The sequence below is a fragment of the Anopheles moucheti genome, chromosome X, assembly GCF_943734755.1.
Source record: "Anopheles moucheti chromosome X, idAnoMoucSN_F20_07, whole genome shotgun sequence".
NCBI lineage: Eukaryota > Metazoa > Arthropoda > Insecta > Diptera > Culicidae > Anopheles > Anopheles moucheti.
Genome location: NC_069142.1, coordinates 7481579 through 7490021, shown reverse-complemented (window position 1 = coordinate 7490021; position 8443 = coordinate 7481579).

Below are 8443 nucleotides of genomic sequence, written 5' to 3'. Positions count from 1 at the left end.
ATTTTTCGTTTTTTTTTGTTCTGTGAAGCGGGACAGAGAATGAAGTAATTACAATCGTCATTTTCATCCATGCCACATCAGCGCATCTATTATTTTTCCGTCCCGATCGGTTCACTTCCACAGCAAACACCGCACAGGCGGTTCGATGGGAGGGTTTTTCGCGGTTTGGGGAAGGAGGGGGGGGGGGACCAAAATGGACCACAAAATTTTGTAATAGGACTTGAGCTGTGGATGAAGGTATGAAATATGAGATATGACCATTTCCCTTCGAGGTACAAATGAAACTGAAAAAAAATCAAGAATGTAGCTTGAAATGTGAAGAATTTATGTAATTTTAGCATTTTTTTTTACAAATGAGGGATCAACACAATTATTTCGTATGGTTTAAGCTTAAAAATATCAAACTATGACTAAAACGCTATAAAAATTAACAAACGCCTGAAAGGTATGCAATGCCGCTATAAAAGCTATTATTGTCATGCACATTGCATAACTTCAGGCGTTTTTACTAAAAAAAGCTCCAGCATGGATTAGTTTGTACTGTCCTGTCCTTAGGGAGCAGCACGCCCTAAATAATTCGTTCAAGATGCCGGCAATGTAACCGCTTTCTACCAAGAAAAGCATTACTAGCCACCGTTTGCTGGTCACAACAGCTTTTCCGTACCGGCTTCCGGCTTTTTCCTCCCCCCCATTCCCTTACCCACTAATGTTTGCATTAAAAAAAGGGAGACCGAACCAACTTGGCGAAGGGCACAGAAAAGGGCATGCGAGATTAAATTATCGTTGATTTAATTGTTTCTTAATCGTCGTAAGTAGGTGGCACTTTTCCCTCGTGCGCTGCTGCTACTGGCACACGCGGGTTCGAGGCAGCCGCGCAAGGGGTTTGGGTTTGTCTTTTCTCATCTTTCCGATTAGCGGGTACGGGGAGGTTTTCCTTTTGGGGGGAATGAAGATTTGGGAAGGTTTTGTTGCGCGGGCTGGCACAGAATGCTTCATTTGCTTCGCACAGCGCCTTTGCACGGGCGTTCCATTCAACCCGCTTCCGGGTGTGTTGTACGCCTGCAGTAGAAGAAAGCGTTTACCTTTTTTTTATTGTGTGCAGTGCGACGGCACAACTGGCGAACGGCGGCGCGGGAATGGTCCTGTATCCGATACATCGGTTGGGAAAACAGGGAATTTGCTGGCTGTTGTTTTAGTTTTGCTTCCCCAACAGTGCCGGAAAGCGTTTGTTTGCTTTGTTTTTGTTCGCCTTCCAACGTTACGATTCGAGGTTGGTGTGTTTTTACTGCCGCACGTTTCACGAGCGAGCGGAAATGGTTTAGGTAATGGTTTGTTTCAATGTCGTTGCGCTTGGAGAGGTCAGCATACTTACGCCGGGCTCATAAAAACCACTTAATTGTTAGCTGGTAACATGGTTGTAACGTAGCATTTTAAAGAAAAGGTTCTTTTCCGTTGCAAACGGAATAGATCACTACGCTGCTCGTTCTATTTTCTTTTGATTTTTTATACTAATTACGCAATATGATGAAATGAGTTTTCGTAGCTCGCTGGTGCTATTGAAAATTTTTACTGAAGACAGACATTTCTACTGCAAAATGAGGATGTAAAAGGAAATGCATACTTTGTTTCGCGCCGAAAGTTAGTGAACAAGACTTATTGTGTACCAATTTGCAAACTGATGCACATAAAGCTGCTCAACGCGCTGCCTGGAAACAAACTTAATAAATAAAACAATTTTGCTGCAAAAAAAACACAAATTCCTTTTCACGTTAGCGGTGGCAACACTTCCCATCCTGACACACCCATCCATCCTACCTGTGCTACCAGGTTTCGCCCCCAACCGAGTTGCTTTCCGTAGGCAGGGAATCAACTGTCGGCATGTAGTTGCTCGGTTTTTCGCGGGTTTGTGTGTGAATTTTTTTTTCTTTTGCTGCCTAGAGGCGCTTCATTTTTCGCTCACAATAGCAGGAAAGGAAACAATATTTGCGTGCTAGCAAAAGGCCCGGCTTTTTGCGTTCGTTAGATAAATTCATGCGTTACCTCTGCGAGGGCAAACATCAGAGTCACCCATGCTACGATCTTGTTAAATGCCCATAATGAGTTAAAATTCTAAAAGATCAGTTTTTTGTCTCGCATTGCCTACATTCGGGCGCTTTTATCAATAAAATAACAGCAACTCATTCGCTATGCTACTACTGAGCGCCTAAAGTTATGCAATTTGATGAAATACGGGGAATATTTATTTAACTAAACTCACAGCTCTTTAAAGTAGGTTTCAAGACTGCTTGGAGATGTTAAGGTCATTATAGAAGGGCCACAGTCATATATTTAACTAATGAACATTAACGTTAATGCCTACACATTGTAAAATAAAAATCTTCACCAATGCGCCTTAATTTATGCAATTGGAAAACCGAAACTAGTTGAACAGATTTTTATATACAAATTTTTCGATCAATTTTGCCCGAATGTTTCGAGTTGAGCTCATGAATGCTTTTACATGACAGAACTGTTACCAAAGCTTACCCAGAGCCCCCTTATGTAGGGCTACTATACTAGCAATCAAATTGTCACCTGGGAATGTTCGTGGCTGTGCGAAGGGTAGCCATGGGAAACATTAATGTGTACTCGTCGTTTGCATCATACGCACCCCTAAAACCCTAATCCTAACGATGTGTTTTCATCATCTTTATCGAATGGGGCTGGCACCATGGTGCTCGGTTTTTTTTCCCCTGAATTTTGTTTCCTACTTCGTGAGGGAGTGACTTAATAAATGTGATGGAATAAATGGGAAGCTTATGTTTTGTTTTGCTTTGGAGAAAGTGGGAGAACGTTTTAGCCTGTAGAATTCATACAGGCTTTCAACGCGATTGTAGCACATGTAAAGTTGGACCACATTTCACCGTTAGCGGTTTGGGGTAGAGATTTGGTGGAAACATTTCCCACACGTAACACACACATTTGCATCGTTTTTTCGTGTGAAAAAAATTAACAGTTGCAGAATGTAGAGGAAAGTTTTGGAAAAAAATCTGTCTTTTCACTGAGCTACGCCCTTTGTCTGGCTGGTTGTATTTTCTTTTCCATAGGCAAGCTAGCAGACTAATGGTAAAAAAAACGCAAAAGAGATATGAAGGTGGAGACATAAAGGCAGAGATACAATGAAAAAAAGAAAAGGACAGTAAAGGCGAGAATGCATATTTAATAGCATTTTTTCAAACCATTTATGACGCACGCTCGACCAGCCGAGTTGTTTTCCTTCAGTTTTTTTGTTGTACTTTTGTTATCGAACTTTGATGATGGCATCACACACATCGTAACTGTTTTTTTTTGGTTGGCTTTAGTGAGGAAATGGAGGAGCGAAGAAAAACTGTGGCCCTTGTCTCCAGTGTAAGCTGCGCACTGTGCGCAAAACAAGGAATGCTATTAACGGTAAGAATGACGATGGAAATTAACTATGAAAAATGGTTAGTGCTGGTTTTGACGTTTCGCACAGGAATACGCACATCAGAGTTAGCTGAACAAAAAAAAAACAACATTTCTAATCGGCACACACACACATACAGGCACAATAATGTACGCACTTCTGTCAAGTGTGTACGTGAAAATATGTTTCACTCCCCTGGCTCGACAATCGACAACACCAACTAACAATAAAGGGGCCAAACGTCGCTCGCCAGTCGCCGGTATGGCCTACGGTAAGAAGCTGCTGCAAAAGGCAACCATTTCCGCTACCCAAAACATTTCGCAGTAATTGGTCTGCATATGGCAAATTAAATTCCATTACACATTCATGGCCAATCTCGTGCCCACACACACACATACGTGCGGTTCGTCGCCCACACACAAATGGGGTTTCAATTAAATGTAAACAGTCGGTACCCTGTTGCGGGCCCCGTTTCGGCGCTTGGTTCGATTTTTGTTGGTTTGTTTGGTGCCACCCCCGCCCTGTATGTGTGTGTGTGATTTTCACGTACTTCTTAGCGACAGTCAGTCAATTTGTTGAGTTGCGTTTGCATTTTTAATAAATCGGTTTTTGTAACCGATGGAGTCGGGTTGTTGTTGTTCGGTGCGTTGTTTTTTATTTGTTGCATTAAAAACATAAATGTTCGCGTACCATTTGCTGTTGTTTCGAATGCAAGAAAAAAAGAGGATATATTTGGCCGTGGCTTGCTACCGTATCATGGAAACCGTGTGCAAAAGGGGATTTAAAGAGGGATAAGCCTTACGTTGGCAGATGATTTATGGTGCTGGGTGCTGGGGAAGGGATGGAAATGGAATCGCGGATAAATTTTGTTCGCGTTTCGTGACCGAAAAAGAATACGCGCACGTGTCGCTGTGTGTGTTTGTGTGTGCGATTGTTTAAGAGTGTGGTAAAGGGATGCATGCAGTGGGCAGGACAATCACCATAATCAATTAGTCGGAAAATGGGATGCTACATGGATTTCCATTACGTGAAGCACTTCATCCCCCCAAAACTGTGACAAGCCATGCTCTGACTCCGGTATTATGAGGCGAGGAAAGTCCGGGAGGAGGGAATTATCGAAGAAAGGCTGATGACAGCAGGAAGCGGCACAGCAATGCGCCCAGCTACCTTTCAGCGGTGGCGCATTGTCAATCTCTTAAATTGAACATTTTATTTTCGTTCGCCTACCATACGGTGGCCAGCGGGCGCTGTGTGCCCCTGTGCGGACGGGGGGGATTTTGTTTTGCTGGTTATTTTATTGTTTGCTTCGTATTTTATTCGTTTGCGGTGTACGCACGCTGAATTAAATTACACGTTTTGCTCTCTTTTTCTCTCTCTCTGTCAACAAACGAAGTGTCTTCTTGTGCAAATGGGAACAAGAGAATAAAAGAGTAAATAAAATTAAGCCACCACAACAGCTTGCCGGAAGCACACAGTGGTATTTTTCCTATCAATATTAATAAATTAAAAAATAATATATTAAAACTAAAATAAATAAAATAATAAAACTATAAAAATCGTGAACAAAAAATGACCGATGGAGACGCCTAGTACCTGGTGTAATTTTTTAAATAGAGCGTTGATTTGATTAATAGCGGTAGGGCTTTTCTCAAGACTTAATTAAACGGATTCAAGTTTTTTTCACTCAAGCCTCTTATCTCAATAATCACAAACAATTTAGACGTAAAGGATTAATTAAATAAATGAATAAATAGATAAATAAATAAATAAATAAATAAATAAATAAATAGATAAATAAATAAATAAATAAATAAATAAATAAATAAATAAATAAATAAATAAATAAATAAATAAATAAATAAATAAATAAATAAATAAATAAATAAATAAATAAATAAATAAATAAATAAATAAATAAATAAATAAATAAATAAATAAATGAATAAATAAATAAATAAATAAATAAATAAATAGATAAATAAATAAACACGTAAACAGTAAAATAAATAAACACATAATTAATTAAATAATTAAATAAATGAAAAATTAAATACCCAAATAAATACCTTATTAAATAAATAAATAGCTAAATATAAGAAATATATATTTTTAAACGTTTATTACACTAAAAAACCCATTGTTTACAGGCATGCGGTATGAAGCGTCTCAATTATGCACGACTCATCAAGTGCGTTACATTGTGAAACTTAGCAACAACAAAAAAAGAAAAGAAAATTAAAGCTGTCTATGATCAGTACCGTACATGGGACGTTTATCATGCAGGATTTTTTAATTTGCACACGGTGCACGGTAAGGTGCAAAGGGGCATGATTATGAATGGAGTCGTAAAGGTAGGAAAATGAGTCGATGTAGCCGGTACCAATCCGCGTGACAAAATTGCCTATTTAGAGGTTTGTTTATTTCTTTCCAACGACTTGTTATGCCACCGTCTGCAAGGACGGGAGCACGCCCAACACGGTGAACAGGTGCGTTCGGTAAATCCCACGGTACCCGTAATTGCTCGCAACCGCTTCCACCTAACGCTTACCCGTTCCTCTATACGATACGAAAGCAAATTAAAAAACAATAACTCAACAGCTAAATCCACCCTGGCATGTATGAATAAATGTGTGTGTGTGTGTGTGTGTGTGTGTGTGTGCGTGTATGTGAGAGAAAGAGAGCGCGAATGTGCATGTTTTAAAAGCATTGCCATCAAACCAGAACGGTATTCCCATGACCTACGGATCCCTCCCGGGAGCGCTACCCGCCACCAGCTGCGGTAATGTTGAGTACTGCCGAGAGTGGACATGGAACAGCGATTACCGAACGATCCAGTAACGGTTGCGAATGGAGCAGCAGCGAGATGGAAAACGGCAAACGGTCGGCAGGGGGAAATGGTTGGTTTTAATTTAATCCCCAACGCTCGCTTGCGACGCGCTGCTATGCTTTGTTTTTTAATGATTAATGGAATACCGGAGCCGAATATTATTGATGATCGCGCTGCTGGAGCGGAGTGCTGTCTTTCACTTTGTAGCGAACGCGGGCGGTCTAGGTGTTGGTTGTTGTTTCCTTTTGCATTCCGTTGTCACATTTCATTTTCTTCGCGCCCCATCCACCCGTTGGCACTTTGTACATCAATTAGTATGCACCAGCGATGACTGAATATTTGTGCGGATGTGTGCGCGTTTTCGATAATATTATGTTTGTGTGTGTGTGGGTTTTTTGAAATCAAACCCTTTTTGTGCGATACAAGTTGATGTTCTGTCCATTATATTTTTTTCGCACTTCCGTTGTGTACTGAAGGATGGTTATGAGTGCCTTTTTGTTCGCTCCAATATTTTTAATGCGCAGCGTACAGCGTGTAGCGTTGCGCAACACTAAACGGGCAAGCGGAAATAAGATCTTTCTGGGAACGAATACTGTGCAACAAAAAAAAAGATAAAAAATGGCTTTTCGTCGCGAAATAAAGAAAATTCGCAGTTCGCCATTTTTTCGTTGCCTTGATTTTATATTTTATCGCGAAAATAAATACTGAAAGGGTAGGTTTTTATAAGAACTTTGATGAAGGTTGGAAATGCTTCTATTTGCTTCATATTCAGTTATTGTCAACTTGAAAGCGTTGAGAGATAAGGCTGAAAAAATGTCAACTCTATTCAGAGAGCTTAAAGCTTTTTAAAGACTCATATAATCACACAAATAACGTTGGTTAATCTTTTGATTTTCATTGAGGTATCAAGAGCAATAACTGATATGTCTGGTAAGAGTTGGAAGTTGGCTTGAGTTCTGGAATGCAAGGTACTCAGCTATCTCTGATTCTAAAGCCTTAACAATTGCAACAGGAGTTACTTGGAACCAGATGTAGTATTCGGACACGCCGCGTGAATTCTTGAAGTATCTTGGTGAACTTTGTGCTGTTTTGAAGTAGTGGAGTCCTGTACAACGGAGTTCCTGACAGGACACGATTTCTTCTAGGAGTTCCAAGAGCGAGGACATCATTCCAATCAGGATGGCACAGAGTGCAGTGTGTCCTAGTTTCCAATACTTCCAAAGCCAGGATACTGAAGCTGAAACAAATTCTCAGGAGTAGACAGAAGAGACCGTACGTACTCCTCAAGATTACTGCTCCAGCCAGAAGGTGGAGGCACCAAAGTACCTGGACAGCAATTGGTGATGATCTTGAAGCTGAGTACCTCGTTGGAAAACTATTCATCTATAAAATATCTCACGAAACTAGACGCAAATACTAAGACATTGAAGAATGGACATAGCAATAAGGCATTAATGTAACAATTCTGACTATGCTGTCATAAAGCCATCTTAGCAGACAAGTTCTTTTAACAAAGAATCACAAATTAAGTAATTATGTGAAGTGCATATTCTAAAACGTTTTTAAAAATGATCATAATCTAATCATAATGATCATTACAATATTACAATATTTCAAGCAATCAATTGTCGATTCGTATATACATTTTTTATGTATGACATCAACATATCATATCATATACTACTAAACCGTAAGCGGCAAACAGCATGCATGTTGGCAGCAGTATTGTACTTCGAATCGATACGCCTTTCGATATGTCACCCAGGGGGGATACGAAAGGGACACTGGCTGCGGCAGTATGATTCCCTTTGTTCGGTGTGTGGTGCATAATTTCAGGCGCCAGCATTACGTCCCCCGGTTGGAAAGCGGCGCATCCAATTAGGAATACAAATGAGCTAATCGGAAAATGAAACTCTTTCCAGCGAAGCCTTGCCCCAGTACGTCCGCCCAGAAATCATCCACGGCAGTAACCTTGGACGAAATGAGGGGGGGGGGGGGGGGGGGGGGGGTAAAGAACACGTACAGCCTCAGTTGCCAGTCGCTACCCATCAGCGCAGCAGCACGTATTACATTGTGCCCGCGCTGGGAGGGCCGACAGACGCGCGCGCATAATGGTGATGTATCACGGCATGTAACGCCGGGCACGGCACTGCCGTAGAACGCACGACATGTCGGTGGCACACCTGAATGGT